The 19291-nt window shown below is 40.3% G+C and overlaps 1 long non-coding RNA gene across 1 annotated transcript in view; it reads left to right on the top strand.

The window, feature by feature from the left end:
* The window catches only part of LOC124995010 (uncharacterized), a 72474-nt gene continuing 53183 nt past the window's right edge, over positions 1 to 19291 (top strand). Inside the window, exon 1 of the long non-coding RNA XR_007110593.1 lies at positions 1 to 373. This is a non-coding gene — a long non-coding RNA (uncharacterized LOC124995010). The remainder of the gene's footprint in view (positions 374 to 19291) is intronic.

Genomic DNA, 19291 nt, shown 5'->3' with positions numbered 1-19291 from the left:
ATAAAGAGCAAGATATAAAAAGTTCTCTCTGACGCGGACTCTCTCCTTTTCCCATCCCCTTGGCAGGAACATCAGCAGAGGATTCCAAGCTGATTGGAGGCATTAGGCTGTTGTCAGTTTGAATCCCAGTGGTGGAGAAAGAAATGTGGATTACAATCAGCTAATGGTGGAGAAAAGGAGACTCGGGGAAACACAAAAGCTGTTTGTTTTTCCTGGATGTTTCCTGAAGGTTAGCCTGTTTGGAAAGTCTCACCACTTGGGAGCTGCATGGTCCACGCTGGGGCTGAGAAGTTTCTTCTCAGATTCTTTCTCCTGCCTGAGAGCTTGCAGGAAGGGACACTCCTGGACTGAGTGACATTTGTCTGAGTAACAGGTATGGATCCTAGTTAAGTCTCTCAATGGCCATTATCTCTGTACTGAGGTTTGAACTCTTTTCCCTCCAACAGCTCAGTTGAGGTGAGTTTTCAGTGTTTGCTTTTTTATTTTTATTTCTTTTGCAGTGATGGGGATCAAACCCAGGGCCTTGTGTGTGCTACATGAGTGCTCTACCACTGAGCTTTACCCACAGCACTATTTTAGTTTGTCTTCATGATAAATAGAAAATCTTAATTCTCTTTTTGATTTATGCCTTAGCAAATGCGTTACTTAATGAGTACTTCTTATACTTTAACATGTGTCTGAATCACCTGGAGATTTATTTTTAAAAAACAGGGTCTGGGGTTGTAGCTCAGTAGTAGATTTTTTTGTCTAATGTGCAAGGACTTAGGACCGATCTCCAGCACTTCAAACAAACAAAACAGAAACAACAAAAATTCAGCCTGGGGTGGGGCTGAGAGTCCCACACCTTCCCGAAGACCTCGATTAAGCCATCTGTGGTCCGTGTCTGTTTTGATTTCTAGAAGGGGTTGAAGGATAGGCTCAATGCAGGTATTTGAATACCTGATTTATGTTGAGCACTCCAGAAAAAATCAGAAAACATTCCTGCCTTGGTTGTACCTGCCTTGGTTGTACCTGCCTGGATAGACTGTCTTGAAGTTTTGGAGTGTTAGTTCCTAGATGTAGTAAGCCAGGTTACTCTAAATGAGAGATGATAAGGAGTTTTTCCTTAGATTTTATGGGCCACTTTAGGCAGAATCAGAAATCTCTTTGTAATTTTAGGATTATCTGTCTGTATGATGATTCAGCTGGTGTGACTGGTGTTCACTTTGAACATTTTGGCTTCTATTAAAAATAATGCATGCTATAAAGAAAAACGAAATTATAGCATTTGCAGGCAAATGGATGGAACTAGAGACCATCATGTTAAGTATAATAAGTTAAATTCGGATGGTTTAAGGGTCTTATGTTTTCTCTCATATGCAGAAGTTAGAGAGAAAAAGGAAGACAAAGGTAAAAAGATTAAAAAAAAAAAAAGATTAAAAAAAAAGGGCTGGGGAGATAGCTCAGTTGGTAGAGTGCTCGCCTTGCAAGCACAAGGCCCTGGGTTCAATCCCCAGCACCGCAAAAAAAAAAAAAAAAAAAATGGTAAAAAGGATCTCCTAAGAATTAAAGGGAGCTCAGTAGAGGAAAGTTGGGGAGGGAGGAGAAAAATACTGGGGAGTGAAATTATGTTGTTGGATTGTGTGCATGTGCCAACATGTAACAAAAAATCCCATCAATAGGTACAACTATCATGTGACAATTTAAAAAATATTGCATGCCATAAAAAACATTCCTGCCTTGGTTGTACCTGCCTGGATAGACTGTCTTGAAGTTTTGGAGTTTTAGTTCCTAGATGGAGTAAGCCAGGTCACTCTAAATGAGAGATGATAAGGAGTTTTTCCTTAGTTTTTATGGGCCACTTTAGGCAGAATCAGAAATCTCTTTCCTCCTATTATTTGGAATTATAAGGCATATGAATCTATTATATTTATAAAAATCAATTTGAGTAAGGATGAAACTAATCTATTTTGTCTGAGGCCCGAGAACATTGTTTTTTTAACCTGAGTGACTCCCTGTCCTGAGCAATATGTACTTATCTGAAAGTTGCTTTAACTCAGACACAAGGCAAGAGGAAAAAAATGGACAGGTAAGATGTGAACCTGTTCTGTCTCTAGTTGAAGGGAGAATATAGAAATGGGAACAAAAAGGGGAAAGAAAGGAGAATGGTGGTCAGGAGTCCATGGGAGATGGAACCTCACAAATGGATAAAAGAAACAAAATCTTTGCCTTAGCCTGAAATAGAACCTTGGCCATTCCTGCATGGGAGTCTTTCTAGAGCAATAGCTTGTGTCTTACTTACTTGGAGAAATGCACTGGGAACAGTATGTAAGGTCCAGTGAACTTGGTGAAGTCATTTGTCCCGCAGCCCTGGAAGGACTAGGAAATGAAATCAGAGGTCAAAAGAGTGAACAGGCCTGGTGAGCCCAATATTGAAGGTTTTGAGCCATTCCAAAAAGAATCTCAGCCTTTGAACTAAGCTTCTAATAACATTCCCCTCTATTGTGGAGTATAACCACAGGAATTACTAAAAATTACTAAAATTACCGGAATGCAGCCCAGTGGTAGAATTTGTGCTTAGCATACGTAAGGCCCTGGGCTCCATCCCCAGCACCAAATAACAATAATAATAAAAATCTAATGAACCTCATAGCACAACCAAGCAGAACTTGACATGGCTTGCAAATAGTTCATTCAACAACCCATGGCTGGTAGGAAGTAAGCAGGTACCTAAGCCTAAGTGATCCTCGGTTTAAACTATTTGAGAAATTGTAAAGCTACAGATGATTTGAGACCTATAAGCAGGTTCCTGCCATCATCTGCCAACACTCTGGTCCCAGTCTTCCAGGTCAGGCCACTTCCTGTCCTTTCCAGCTCAGAGCAACTTCTTATTCCAGCTGTCTATCTCCTCAACCTGCACTACAGGAAGTAAAGTTCTCCTGAGTTGCTGTAAGATTGACCGTTCTGTTTCCTGGGTAGGAGAGAAACTGTGTTAGCTGCGTTTCCATCACTGTGATCCGAGAAGATCAACTTAGAGGAGGAAAGATTTATTTGTCTCACAGTTTCAGAGGTGTCAGTGTATGGTCACTCAGCTCTGTTGATCTGGGCCTGTGATGAGGCAGAAAATCACCGTGGGAGCACATGTTGGCCAGGAAGCAGTGACAGAGAGAAAGAAGCCAGGGTCCCTTTCCAGGGCACGCCCCCAGTGACCTACATCCTCCATATAGGCCCCGCCTCTTAAAGTTTCCATCACCTTCCAAAGTGTCACCAGCTGAGGAGCACGCCTTCAGCACGAGAGCCTTTCAGGGGCATTCCAAATCCAAACTGAAATAACGTATATGTTCTTTTGAAAAGAATTGAAACAGAAAATGGAGCTTGATCACCATACTATCCCACCTACCAAAGCACTATCACATTCTCCCCTTGAGTTTTCACAACCATCCTGGAGTTTGGGTCAAAGAGGTGTTATTTTAACCTTTGAATGAAGAAATGGAGGCGCCTCTGAAAAAATTTGCCGCAAGGCACACAGCTGGTCAGTGGGTGTGCTGGGATTTAAACTCAGGCCTATTTGCTCTAAGTGTGAGTGTATAGCATATTTTTCTTTCTTCTGCATCTTTTCAAGATCTGTGATGATCTATATTGTTCTGGACTACATTGTTCTGTTTACAAGCTGTGAGATGCTGGGGAAGTAAACCCTTCTATGCCTCAGTTTTGTCATTTGTAAATTGAGAACAGTGAATACTACCTACTTCATAAAGTATTTGCAAGAAGAATTAAGCAATTTAACAGTTCTGGTCACAAAGCATCTCTATGTGAGCTTGCTGTTGTTATAACTAAGTCTTGCTCAAGTCATAATCGTACTTTAGAAATACCAATGAGAATTTACACATGTGTCAAATGTTCTGTGGTGGAGGTATTAATCCACATTAATCATGTTCTTATTTGTGTGAGTAGGTGTTCTGGGATGTTAACTAGCACTCCCCATGAATGGGAGGAACAGAAAATGATGCTGAGAAGTTGGCAAGGGTCTGATCATGCAAGGTCTCATATATCATCCTAGGAGCTTAAACTTGACACTGACAGTGATGAATAGTCATAGACATAGTAAGCTGGGGCGTGCAATCAGAATACATTTTAGAAATGTGGAGGCTAGTTTGGAAGAAGGTGAGGCTGGTGACAGAAACTGGGCTGTTGTAATAGTCCTAGACAGAAATAATAAAGACTTGAAGCGAGGCAGTAGGGCAAAGGATTAAGCAGGGATCTCATGGTTCCAGTGATGAAGGAGAATATATGATGACTCAGAAAGGAAATATGATACTGTGTGAAAGATTTTATTCTTTGCAGTTCTGGGGATTGAACCACAGGGTGTACTTATAAGCTTAGCAAGTGATCTAGATCTACCACTGAGTTACATTCCCATCTCAAAACTTCTTAGCTTCTCTTCTACATTGAAGACTCCTGAGACCTAAGACTGAGCCTGCTCCCTATGTAGTCCCAGTCCCCAGATCCTTGTAGGTTTTTTTTGTTTTCCTTAGAAATAGGAACTTGGCTTTATTTATTTATTTATTTTATTCATTCATTCCATTTTTGGTACCAGGGATTGAGCCCAGGGGCACTTAACCACTGAGCTACATACATCCCAGCCCTCTTTTATTTTGAGACAAGGTCTCACTAAGTTGTTTAGGGCCTTGCTAAGTTACTGAGGCCGGTCTTGAACTTGTGATCCACTGTACTCAGCTCCTTGTAGGTTCTTGATGGATATTTGGTGAGTGACAGGTACAGTAGAATAAATCAAGTCCTCCTGTGGTCTACCACAGTCTGTGTGACCTGGTCCCTGCTGCTCTCCAAACTCGTCACCTTCCATTCTCTTCATTGTTCTTATCGCGCTCGTCTTCCTTCAAGCCTTTGAAAATGCCAAACTGTGACTTCTAATCCAGAGCTTGGCAAAATACTGTCTTTGGGCCAAATCTGTCCAGCCAAGTGTCTGTATGATTCGAGTCTTATTAGAGCAGAGCAAAGCCCATTTGTTCATGCACTGTCTACAGTCCGTTGGTGCTGCTGTAGCAGGCCAGAGTCACTGTGAGAGACCCTGTGAGTGAAGTTGGATTCTTACTTTACACCACATACAGAAATTGTCAAAGACCCAAGTATATAAACTAACTGTAAAACTTTTAAAGTAAAACAAAAAGAAAAAGATTCATGATTTTCAAATCTGGCAATGAGTTCTTGGCTATGACACCAAAGCACAGGGAACAGGAAAAAAAGAAAAAAAAAAAAACCTAGATAAATTGCACCAAATCAAAATTAAAACATTTTATGCATGAAAAGATACTTTCAAGAGAGTTAAAAGATAATCCACAGACTGAGAAAAAGTATTCGCAAATCGAATATTTGGTGAGTGGTTAATATCCAGAATATAGAAAGAACTACAGTTCAATAATTTTAAAAATCTGCTTAAAAATAGGAAAAGGACTTGAACAGACATTTCTTCAAATAAAATAAACAAATGGCAATAAGTACGCAAAAAAGATGATCAACATCACTAGGCATCAGGGAAATGCAAATCAAAACCACAATGAGATACCACTTCATACCCATTACAATGACCCTTATTTTAAGAATGGAAGAAAAAACACACAAATATAAAATAACAAGTGTTGGTTAGGATGTGGAGAAATTGGAACATTTGTGCATTGCTGGTGGAAATGTAAAATGGTGCAACTGCTGTGGAAAACACCATGGCAGTTTCTCAAAAAATTAAACACAGAATTACCGTAAGATCCAGCAACTCCACTTTTTTTTCCTTTTTTCTTTTTTTTTTATTGTAAACAAATGGGATACATGTTGTTTCTCTGTTTGTACATGGAGTAAAGGCATACCATTTGTGTAATCATAAATTTACATAGGGCAATGTTGTTTGATTCATTCTGTTATTTTTTCCCTTCCGCCCCACCCCTCCCACCCCTCTTTTCCCTCTATACAGTCCTTCCTTCCTCCATTCTTGCCCCCCTCCCTAACCCTAACTCTAACCCTAACACTAACCCCTCCCACCCCTCATTATGTGTCATCATCCACTTATCAGTGAGATCATTCATCTTTTGGTTTTTTGAGATTGGCTTATCTCACTTAGCATGATATTCTCCAATTTCATCCATTTGCCTGCAAATGCCATAATTTTATCATTCTTCATGGCTGAGTAATATTCTGGTGTATATATATATATATACCACAGTTTCTTTATCCATTCATCAACTGAAGGACATCTAGGTTGGTTCCACAATCTGGCTATTGTGAATTGAGCAGCTATGACATTGATGTGCCTGTATCTCTGTAGTATGCTGATTTTAAGTCCTTTGGGTGTAGGCCAAGGAGTGGGATATCTGGGTCAAATGGTGGTTCCATTCCAAGTTTTCTAAGGAATCTCCACACTGCTTTCCAGAGTGACTGCACTAATTTGCAGCCCCACCAGCAATGTATGAGTGTACCTTTCTCCCCACATCCTCGCCAACACCTGTTGTTTCTTGTATTCTTGATAATTGCCATTCTAATTGGGGTGAGATGGAATCTTAGGGTGGTTTTGGTTTGCATTTCTCTTATTACTAGAGATGTTGAACATTTTTTCATATGTTTGTTGATTGCTTGTAGATCTTCTTCTGTGAAGTGTCTGTTCATTTCCTTAGCCCATTTGTCGATTGGGTTATTTGTATTCTTGGTGTAGAGTTTTTTGAGTTCTTTATAGATTCTGGAGATTAGTGCTCTATCTGAAGTATGAATGGCAAAGATTTCCTCCCACTCTGTAGGCTCTTTCTTCGCATTGCTGATAGTTTTCTTTGCTGAGAGAAAGCTTTTTAGTTTAAATCTATCCCAGTTATAGATTCTTGCTTTTATTTCTTGTGCTATGGGAGTCCTGTTGAGGAAGTCTGGTCCTAAGCCAATATGTTGAAGATCTGGACCTACTTTTTCTTCTATAATCTGCAGGGTCTCTGGTCTGATTCCGAGGTCCTTAATCCATTTTGAGTTTAGTTTCGTGCACGATGAGAGATATGGGTTTAGTTTCATTCTGTCAGCAACTCCACTTTTGAGTATATATTTAAAAAAAAAAAAAGGAAACAGGACTTGGATGAATAGTTCTATACCCGTCTTCACAGGAGCAACATTATTTATAATAACCAAAGGTAGAAGCAAGCTGGTGTCTGTCAACAGACAAATGGATAAACAAAACATGGTATATACATAGAATGGAACAATAGTTAGCCTTAAAAAGAAAGGAGATTCTGACACATTAAAATACAGATGAACCTTGAAGATATTATGGTAAGTAAATAAGCCAATCACAAAATGGACGAATGCTGTATGTTTCTTTCCATTTGTATCTGGTCCCTGAAATAATCGGATTACAGAGACAGAAAGCAGAATGGTTGCCACTGGAAAGAGGGAAGAATAAGAAATTATTGTTTAATGGGCATGGAGTTTCAGTTGGGAAAAAATGAAAGAAATTCTGAAGCAGGATGGTGGTGATGGTTGCCCACCAATGTGAATGTGTTTTTTAAAAAAGTATCAAAAAACAGTACACTTAACTGGGCGCAGTGGCACATGCCTCTAATCCAAGTGGCTTGGAAATCTGAGGCAGTAGGATCGCAAGTTCAAAGCCAGCCTCAACAAAAGCAAGGTGCTAAGAAACTCAGTGAGACCCTGTCTCTAAATAAAATACAAATAGGGCTGGGGATGTGGCTCAGTGGTTGACTGCCCTGAGTTCAATCCCTGGTACCACCCCCCAAAAAAAACCCCAAATCCCACTTAATAATGGCTAGAATGATCATGTTTATATTACTAGTCTCTTGCCACAACAGAAATAACTCTATCCTCAGGCATTAGCAAAGCTAACTCCTACTCATTCACCAATTTTCTGCTTAAATATTATCTCCTCAGGGAAGCCCTCCTATTACTCTATAATGTTTTTATTTATACTTCAATACATTTTTGTCATGCCTTTTCCATTAGAATATAAGCTCCCTGTGGATAAGATCTTTGTCAGATTGAAAGCTGCATCTGGGCTGATGCTGTAACTCAGTGGTAGAATTGTCCAGCATGTGTCAGGCCCTGGGTTTGATCCCCAGCACTATAGAGAAAAAAAAAAAATCTGTATCGTAACACTTAGTTCTTTAAAAAAAAAAAAAAAAAAAAATCATTCCTATTAGTTATCCAGGACAGAAGAATGTATTTTGACACATTATACATATATGGAGTATAACTTCCCAGGCTTCTGTTTGTCGCACTTAGTTCTTGAGAGCTTGTTTGGAGGTTCTAGCAGGGAAGTGCAGCTACTCCTATTTTTGATAGAGAAGAAAGTTCCCCCCTTATCCGGGAAGGTCATAGCTGGCAGTTTGGGGAGGGGCGCACCTGGAGCAGTGAGGGAGGAAGGGGACACCCACCTAGCCAGCCAGATAGGCCGAGAATCAACCCTGGGGTGACAAAGGTCGCAGCCAGATTGACCTCACTTTCCTAAAACTTAGTTCTTGGCACGTGGTAGATGAGCAATAAATAATTGCGGAATGAATCAAAACGATTTGCTGAGAAAAAAAAGAAAGGGCGCCACCTGGAGGTTATTTTAGTAAATGCACATCCTGGGAGTTTTACTGTACAACCGTCAGAAATGAAAGTCAAACTGAAATTTCAATTTTAATAATATGAACTGTACCAGAGAAGGGAGAGGGCATGAAGAAAAATGTATCAAAGATATTCGTGCAAAACATTTCACCTCACCAACTTTTCACGTCAGCTCCCTTTTCAGGCTCCCAATTCCCAGGACTTCAGCAATCCGTTTCTTTCCTCTCCAGGCATCACCTGTTCATTTACCTAGGGTCTGGGACTGGTTTGGTGCTTTCATGCCAGAGTAGAGTGGTCAGGACAGAGACCGCCTGGCTCATAGTTCAGATCATTACCATCTGATCCTTTACCGGGAAGTTTGCCAGCCAGACTGTGATGTGGGCACACAGACTACAGATATGCGTTTACTCTTCTCCAGTAACTTACAGACATTCATTCAAGTCCATCAGCAAATATTTATAGAGCCCTGCAGTGACTCAGGCACTGAGAATACAAGAGGGAACGAAACAACTGCTCTTATGAAGTTCGCCTTCTAGATAATAAAAAGGAAGCAAATGAAAAATATAGTATGTTAGAGGATGAGAAGGTTTACCAAGAAAAGCCTAGTAAGGTAAGGAGTATTCCAGAAGGCAAAGGGAAGTTTTGCAAATTTCAAGAGAGTGGTCGGGATAGGCCTTGTGACATTTGAACACATATTCAAAGAAAGTCTAAAAGGGATCCAAGAGAATATCAGGGGGAAGGCATTTCAGGTAGAGGGAAGAGAGGCAGGAGTGGGTCTAGTATACTAAAAAGACGCCTAGTAGACTAGTGTGGACAGGAACCATTCCTCAGTGGGCATCTCTTTAGGACAATGTCCCAATCTCGTAAGGTATCCCAACCTGCACGGTAATAGAGCCTGCGGCAGGCTGGCACACTCTTCTATGAGGTGAGCAGGTTCTTCATGATGGGGGCATGTAGTGAATTCTGAGACAGAGACCACTGTCAAATCTTTTTCTCCATAAAAGATACCCATGGTAGACAATGTCATGTCAGATACCATGGCAATAGATAAGACATTTTGAAATTTCCCAATCATGGCATCAACAGAAGCCCTTCAGGCAGAGAATGCAATTTTTTAAAATTCAGAATATGTAGCTATTTCTGGGAAGATAAAGAGCTGTTCCTTTTATGATTGGAAGAGTACACACAACCAAGTGCCACTAAGTGGTGGTGGCCACCTGGTCACCCTGGATAACTGTTCCATGTCATTGGCTTTATATTGGCTTTGGCTATTGGTGACTGTATACTCGGCAGTAGTTACACAGCCAGAATAGCCTTGGTGAGGTAAAGGCCATGCTCCTAGCTCACCCATGATATCCTTTCATGCTGCCTCAGCCAACCTGTACCTGAACCACTGAGCAAGCCCTGGGATGCCTGGAGAAAGAACCTCGCTAACGTTCAGAGTAGATCCTCTTGGACGTCTGATTTTTGAGAACCTCTGCCATCATGGGTTCCCTCTACTGGGCATATAAATGCCACACAAATACTCTCACCCGGATCCACTCCAAAACACACACACACACAATTGTCACCAATTTCCAGTTAGAAAATATTTGCTAGGTCAGTGACTGCCTGCTAGGTACCAGGCTCTGTGTTGTCTCCACTAAAAATACCACTCTTGACTAGGCTTGGTATCATCACCTGATTGAGATTGTAGTAATCGAAGGTCATTCTCTGAAGTTCATATGACTTTTGTTCTAGCTAAACAGGTGAGTTAAACAGGAATGTTGGTGGAATTAGCATCACCGTGTCTCATCAATCTCTATAGATATTAGTTGCTGAGATTCTCCTGGACATGTAGTACAGGTTGTTATTTCTTATCCAAAATATTTGGAACCAGAAGTGTTTCATATTTTGGAATATTTGCATATACATAGTGAGATATCTTGGGGCTGGAACCCAAATCTAAACAAAAAATTCATTTGTATTTCATATATAGCATATATACATAGCTTGAAAGTAGTTTTATGCAATATTTTTAGTGCACATATATTTTTTATTTCCTTTTTATTTTTGAAGGTTTTAAAAAAAATTTTTTTTACTTTTTAAAATGTTTATTTTTTATAGACTGCATTTTGACTCATTGTACACAAATGGGGTACAACTTTCCATTTCTATGGTTGTACACAATGTAGATTCATACCATTCATGTAATCATACAGGTACATAGGGTAATACTGTCTGTCTCAGTCTACTATCTTTCCTTCCCCCACCACCTCCTGCCCCATTTTCCTCTACACCATCCACAGTTCCTCCATTCTTCTCTTGTTCCCCCCACCGTTGTGTATCATCATCCACTTATCAGAGAAAACATTTGGCCTTTGGTTTTTGGGGCTTGGCCTATTTCACTTAGCATGATTTTCTCCAACTCCAACCATTTACCAGCAAATGTCATACTTTTATTCTTCTTTATGACTGAGTAATATTCTATTGTGAATATATACCACAGTTTCTTTATCCATTCATCTGTAGAAGGGCATCTAGGTTTGTTCCACAGTCTAGCTATTGTGATCTAGCAGCTGCATCACTGTAGTATGCTGATGCACCTCTAATTTTATTGTGACCTATCACATGAGATCAGGAGTAGAATCTTCCACTTGGGGCATCATGTTGGTGTTCAAAAAGTTTTAGATTTTGGAATATTTTCTGCTTCTTAGGTTAGGGAAGCACAACCTGTGCTCCTTTTGAGTTTTTGGAAGACAGGAGGCAGGAGTGGGAGAGCAGTCCCAAGGGAATCTATCTGATGCTTCCTATTATCCCAACTGTCACTTCACGTGGGGATTCACTATTAGACTAACATAGGCCAAGACTTCATCTATCTGATCGTCTCCATAAGTTACTATTCTAAATATTTTATGTTTTTGTGGGGTGGGGAGGGGCAGTGTAATTTCAGAGTCAACATCTAATAATCCTAGAAATATTGGCTATTTATTTCCCAAAATGTGTAGTTAGCCTTGGGGGCAGTGCTATTCAAGGTGTGTCCCTGGACCAGAAAGATGTGTGTCACCTGGACAACATTAAAAATGTAAATTCAAAACATATGAATTCATAGGCCTTAGTCTTGTCCTACCAAATCAGATTCTCTGAGTGTGGGGTTTGAACCCTAAGAACCAGTGTGTTTTTTTGCATGTGGGAGTGAACTCAGGGCCTCAGGTATGCTAAGCACACACTCTACCACTGAGCTACACCCCCTCAATGGTTCTCAACCAGGAACAGTTTTGCTCCTGATTGTCAAACAAAATGAAGGATGGCCAATTGAATTTGAAATTCAGATAAACAAACAATATATTTTTTAGTGTCACTGTGTCCTGGGCAATAATTTTAATCTAAAATGGAATATTTGGCAATGTTTTGGCAAACATCTTGTTTTTCACCACTAGGGGGCAGGATACTGCCAGCCTCCAGTGGGTGGAGTCCAGCCACAGCTGACCACACCATACCCACAGGACGGCCTCTCACACCAGTAGTCCCAAGGTTGAGAAACACTGGCTTGGATTCACACCGATGGCCACTTTGTAAGATCTTTTCTCAAAAATACCCAGATTTGTGCCTCAGGAGGTTCTCAGGCTCTGGACTGACGTGGGTCAGGTTATTAGGTATAAGGCACACTTAGCACCTTGAGTTAGATTTCCATCTGGCAGAACTGTATGTTTTTCTACTTATTACATGTCACGAAGTCTCTCAGCAGGCAATCAACTTATGATTTCGAGGGATGCCATAAACAATTAGTTCTGGCCACAGAACACAGCAAGTCAAAGCAGGTGGATTTCCTCATCTCTGACTTATTGCACAACAGTGAAATGCCCCTAAGCTTGCTGTGATTCCCACTGAGATAATGACACACATCTCCACTGCAGATGCACCCACTCTGCCCTCTGACCTAGGGAGCTCTTCAAGATTTCTGGCACCCAGCCCACCAAGGCACTTCCCAGTGTCCTGGTGAAAGGACCTTCCCAGAAGGGTCAAGTTAGTAAATGGCTGGTGAGGTGGAAGATAATGGACGCTGTCCCATTCCCTGAACTTTGCAATTCTTTGTCTGCATTATGTTAGTGTTATGTCTAACATAATAAACTCAGAATCTGTACCCTTAGCTCCTCCCATGCCTCTGCTGATGGAAGTTGGCAAAGTCAAACCCTTTTCTTAGGGCCAGGCTCTCTCTCCTGGAGAAGGCCTGAGCGCCTCGCCCGGGGTGTTGTTCTATTTATCTATTACTGTCTGATGAATTCTCTAAAACCAAGAGACTTCAAGCAGCTATGTATATTATGTCTCATCATTCTCACTGGAGTAGGTTTGAGAGTGAGGAAGAGATTGGATAAGTGGAGCTTGGAGAATTTTTTTTTTTTTTTGACAAATTTTGTTGTAAAAGAGAACACTTCAACAGAGCAGTAGTTGGAGGGGATGTGGGATTGAAAGAAAGAAAAGAGAAATGTTGAAAATGAAATAAGTAATAGCATGTATATGTTGCCGCAAATGATCCAGGAATATATAATATAAAAGAGAGAGGGGAAACAGCCATCAGTGAGTAAAGAAAGAGACTGAGATTTAATGTACAGTAGAGAGATTGCTTAGGATTTAGACAGGAACACAAACAGTTCCTCTAAGAGAGAAGGCAGAGTATGCTACTAGGTGGGCAGTTGGGGTGAAAGGGATCTGGAAGGTCCCTTTTGCTGGCTTCAGTTTTCTCAATAAAGCAAGAAGTAAGTTTATCAGCTAGGAGCAAATATGCGTGGAAGAGAAGAAAATGTGGCGATGTGGAAATAGGAAAGTAGAAGAGTGAGTCGGTTGAAGGATTGCAGTATGGGTTGCTAGGCACCCGGGAGGCATCTGGCACTGAAATTCTTGATTATGAACTTAAAATCAGATGAATCTTTCTTCCTCTGCATTTATTCACCCACATTTAGCTGCAGGGTTGTAGGTAAAGAATGGGGGAGACACTAATCTAACTCGTTTGTGGTTTTGCCAAGGTAGTGACAAATTAAAGAAGAGCAAAAGGGTTGACAGTGTTTGCAAGGGGATGATTAGAACACATGATGGTGGAATTTAGCAGGCATGGAAACCAAAGAAGCCAGCAGTGGGTGGGGCAGAGTGAAACTTTGGTATAATTAATGGACTGTTGGTCCTCGTAGGGGCCAAGGTTTGCTGGAGTTGGGTGACAGTGGGATCCAGGTGAAAAGTTGGAATATGGTGTTCAAAGAGTGAGATGTGTAATCTAGGATTGGCAGTGACAGTCTCTGGCAGGACCTGGGAGTGCATAGCTCAGGCAGAGAACAAGATAATTGGCAGAGAGATGTTCAAGAAAAATCAGAGGCCAGCATGCTGGGAAGAGCATCTGGGTGTACACTGAATCACCAAAAAGCAAGGCAGAAATAGTGATAGAGTGCCAGCAGCTAAAATTACTGATAAACCGGGAAGGGGGTCCTGGAGTCTGGAGGTAGCAGTGACCACGAGGGGTGATTGGTGATGAAGTTTAATAACATGGTAACGTGAAATTCAAAGCTGATATCTTTGTGGAGTTAGTACATGATCCACTTTGGGATGTGCACATTTTGTGGTGGTCTCTTTTCTCAGAATAAGAAATATCAGAAAGTGAAATGTCACAAGGTAGAGTGCCAATTTCCATAAAGACTTTTGATGCTTTAACCACAGGAGGGTGCCAGAGTCCAGCAAAGGATTATCATGTGTTTTTGGTTTTTTGTTGTTGTTGTTGTCGTTGTTGTTTTTTAATCTAAAACTGGACAACCATGGAAGAGGGCACTGTTAAATCATTAATCACTTGGGGGTGTATGTGAGTGGGGCAGTATTTGTACATTGGCACTTCTCCATGCAAACTGGGACATATGCTCACACCCTGCCCTACACAATATGAGCATGGGCAGTTTAAGGGTGAGCTGGCTCTACATCAAAAGTTTTAATTTCTATTATATTTTTGCTATGCAAACAGGTATGAAGGAAAAATGACCAATCTTGCTTTCATCTTGAAGACAACATCAAGAGAGACTTTGCTCTCTATGCCATCTCCCTAACTATATTTATTGCCACCCCATTTTTCTCTTTGGTGCAATCCTAGTTTGGCTTTCTCTTCAAGAGAATTGTTCTAAGCCCTGAAGTCTCTTGGTCATTCCAAAGTAGTGTAAAATGTTCCCTAAGTTCCCATAGTTCTATTTATGCGTACATTTATCTCCTATACTAGATGGCAGTTACTTCTGTACTTGTTTTATTTTTTCTTTCAGACATGATTTATCTGTTGAAGACAGGACAGCATGCATGTTGGAAATGGTTTTTCTTGAGTCTTCTAGTTAGCACATTCTCTCCTAATAATCCAAACTATTCTCACTTCTTAACAATGACAAATAAAATCACCTTTTTAAAAAATGTTATTCCTCTAAAAAATGTATGATAAGTGTGTATGTGTGCATAACTGTCAGCCTACTCTTAACCCCCTGGGTCGGGGTGGGGGGTTAACCATTCTTTTTGCTCTGAAGCAATATCCTCCATCTTCACCAAATGGGAATTAGTATAAAAAGTAGCTCATGTAAATAAAGGGAAGGTAGAGCTGTTGGGAAGAGCATTGCAAAATAAACTAGAAATGGCTTTATACTCCCTTTAATTAACATAAAAATATTAGATTACTGACACCTTTTTGCCTAACCATATCTAATTCAATAAAAAGACATTTAATTATCTAATGATATGTGAATTAGCATTCGAAACCATCAAATAACTCTTACGAAATGACACTCCTGCACAGGATGCTTAGGTTTTGCAATATGACATACCTTTAAGATATAAATAAAAGTAATCTACCACTAAAGTACAAACACACAGAACTCATTCAGTTCTCTTAAAACTGACAAAAGATAATTGACACATTGGAAAAATGGTGAACACCAAGAGAGGTTTCTATTTATTTGTTTTGTCTTTAGGTTATCTTTGAACAAGAGAAATTAGTATATTGCTAAATACCATATTCTCTTGAATCTAAAATTCTTCACTATTTTGTTACCACCATCAACAGCATAGCCCTTGCTAATTAAACGTTTCAAAAAGCTTTCTTCTCACTTAGAATTTTTATTTTATACTTCTAGAAAGAGTTATAAACTCAGATTAGAGATTTTTAAAAGTCATATGTGCATACCTATAAAGAATAATAAACATAAATTTTACTGGATACATTACTCCTAAAAGTTTTTACCTTCAGAGACTAACTCCACTGAATCACTTTTGACTACATCATGATGCTTTTGGTTTTTACACAGTATTGACTTCTGTGCCTTTAAGAGCCTTGGCGATATGACCTCAGCTGTTGCTTATTTCTTTCTTTCTTTTTTTTTTTTTTAATGGAGACTGAACTCAGGGTAGGCTTTCCCACTGAGCTACATCCCCAGCCCTTTTTATTTTTTATCTTGAAATGGGGTCTCACTACGCTGTCCTAGCTGGCCTCCTGTCTTAGCCTCCCAAGTTGCTGGAATGACACATGTGTGTTACCAGCACCCTGCTGGCTACTTTTAAAATAATCTATGATGGCACTAAGCCATTGTTGCTGTTCTGTTTACCTGGCTTTGCAGCTCTGTAGAGTTGGCCTACACTAAACACCTATAAACAGTGCTAAATGCAGTCATGTGCTGCATAACATTGTTTTGATCAACAACAGGCTGCATATACAACCATAGTCCCATAAAATTATATTCTTAGAGACATGGTAGGCGTCTTACTTTATGTACTCTATGATGTTTGAACAATGATGAAATCACCTAATGTTTCATTTCTCAGAATGTTTGTGCCACATGACATGCATTGCCTCCTTATAAAAGCTGTTTGATTTTTAGAGGTGAAGAGTGGTCCATTGTGGCCTCAGTGATTTTCTTCCAAGCTAGTGATGCCCCATTCTCCAAGTTTTCATGCTGATCCTTTTGAAATTCAGGTCTGTATAGGCAATAACAACAACCAGTCATGATTGCCATCTGGCTACCTGGCCAAGTAATTGTAGGATGCCATTGATTGGAAAGTTCATCCTGATTTTAGTAATGTTAAAATTGGGGGGAAATGTGCATTCTAGGATCAATTAAATATAGTAGACTATTTTTGTTAAGACACAGGACTAGTCTCTTGCTTCCATCTGCCCCAGGAAGCGTGAAAACTTCCAAACTATGCTAAAGTGGAAATAAGTGCTGGGAGCCATCTATGAACCCTGTGTGGGAACTGAGCGATGTTGGAGCCATAGGCAGGGAAGTGGCTGTCTTGGGAATGCCCAGGTGGGAAACCCCTGGTGTGAGACTGCCCATTCAGGCCGGCACCCTGACCTGCTCACGCTCAAGTTTAAGCACAGCCTCCTGGAGATGGGTGTAGTTTGCCAATCAACCTGTTTACTGCAAGACCCCTGCCACACCAGAAAACAGGCTCTGAAACAAAGCTCCTCCCACTGAAACCTTATCCCTGCCTTTGATGTACTCCCCCTTAAATAAAGAATTTGGGCCTTTTTCAGTTGTTCAGTTCCAGTTCCAATCTGGACTGGAAAACCCATCAGGTGCTCTGCTTTTTAAATCCGATCTTTGGCTTTGACTTTAATCTTTTACTGATTACTTCAGACATTTTATTTTCTCAGGCGGCTCATACCTCCTGAGCAGGAACCTGCTCTGTTGGGGTGCTGGCCACCCCTTCAAATAAGTATTATAGTGAACTAATGAAAAACAAGGTAGAAAAGAAAAAGTTAGAGAATACTCAATGGAAAAGGATGGTGGGCTCCAAGCATTCATATTGCTGACTTGTGAAGCCTTCACCCATCACCTCTGCCTAAAGGAAGGAGACAGTAGGAACATGACTTTAAGCTCCTGCTTCCTAGCTCTTCATCCTAAGAAAGTATACTAAACATCTGCGATCCTCAGATTTCCTATCTGAAAAATGGGAATAGCAGTGTTTACTTTCCCAGTGACTCTGAGAGTTCAATGGAATTACATCTCAACAGATTTCTTTTTCTTTACCTATGAATATTAACTTTGTGTGTATTACTTATAAGGCAAACATTCTACCTGGTTACTTTGTGTACATTTCTCTCTCCTCTTTTTGGCTTTATAAATTTCCTGAGAACAGAGCTGCCTCAATCTGCAGGTGTATCACCATAATGCTTTGTAGACTGCAGATACGACGACACACTTATTGAATTGATGAATTAAATGTAGTTATATTGAATGTCATATGAGTATGTAATCTAGGATACCAAAATAATTGTTATGTATGGTTGCTGAATGATTATATCTTAATGTAGGAGCTGAGTTGAAACTGGAATTCAGATTTACTTGATGCATTTGATGTGCTCATGTGACAGAGAAGATGACATAGTATTTGGGCATCAGAACAACTTCCAAAACGAGGTTGAATTCTAGGAAAAGAACACAGACCTACAAGCAATCATGATCTGGTTTCAAGAGTGACATGTAGGTCTTGGAGTGTGATACTGAAGAAACATATATTTGAATTGATACAACAGTTATGGAAAATAGTCTGGAGATTCCTCAAAATAGTAAAAATGGAATTATCTGATGATCCAACAATTCCACATCTGCTATATATTCAAAGGAAATGAAATGGGAATCTTTTTGTTTGTTTGTTTTTTGGTTCTGGGGATAAACCAGAGGGTGTTTAATGAGTGACTTAAACCAGCCCTTTTTATATTTTATTCTGAGACAGGATCTCATAAAGTTGCTTAGGGCCTCACTAAGTTGTTGAGGCTGCCTTTGAACTCACAATCCTCCTACCTCAGCCTCCAGAGCCACTGGGATTCCAGGCACGTGGCTGCAATCAGAATCTTGAAGAGATATAAGCACTTCCATGTCCACTGGGGCCTTATTTATAAGAGCAAAGATATGGAAATAACCTAAATGCCCATTGACCAATGAATTGGTAAAGGAATATGGTATATATAGATAATGGAATATTATTCAGCATTGAAATGGAAGGAAATCCTGCCATTTGTTACATGGATGAACCTGGAGGACAGGATGCTAACTGAAAAAAGCCAGACACCAAGAAACAATTATTATATCATCTTACTGATATGTGGAAACCAAAACAGTCAGATTCATAAAGTAGACAGTAGAATGGTGGATACTAGGGGCTGCAGGGGTTGGGGGAGGATGAAATGGGGTACAAAGTTTCAGTTACACAAAAGAGTAAGTTTTGGCAATCTAATGGGCAGCAATATGATTGAGATAGGAATCTGGAATAAAGTGACAAATATATTAAATCTTCAAGGAAGTACCCATAAGCCATTGAGATGCTGAAAGCAGTTGTAAATCTTGGCCTGTACCCTTGTAAAAGGAGGGAAATGCGCAAGCAAAGGGAAAACTGGCACAAAATTGTGTAGCTCCACCCTGCCCCCACCCCTAGCCAGCTCCTCACACCAGCGCTCTGTAAATATTAGCACCCTATGCCATCGGGTTACTGTCTCTCTCTCTCTCTCTGGAAGTGGTGGTTCCTCCTCCCTTGAAGGCCTGTTGTGTCTCTCTTTTGAGTCAGACCACATTCTCCCTTGAATGTTTATCTACTCTCCTAAATAAGCCTCCATCTGTGCCTTTGATTGGCATGTGCTGAAATTCTTTTCTGTATGTCAAGAATCCCGCTGGTCCTGAATCAGGTTCCTCCTTCTCTCTGGGAACTTCTCGGACTCTTC

Source organism: Sciurus carolinensis, chromosome 10 (assembly GCF_902686445.1).
Source record: "Sciurus carolinensis chromosome 10, mSciCar1.2, whole genome shotgun sequence".
NCBI classification, from domain to species: Eukaryota; Metazoa; Chordata; class Mammalia; order Rodentia; family Sciuridae; genus Sciurus; species Sciurus carolinensis.
This window is presented reverse-complemented; position numbering and strand designations above follow the sequence as displayed.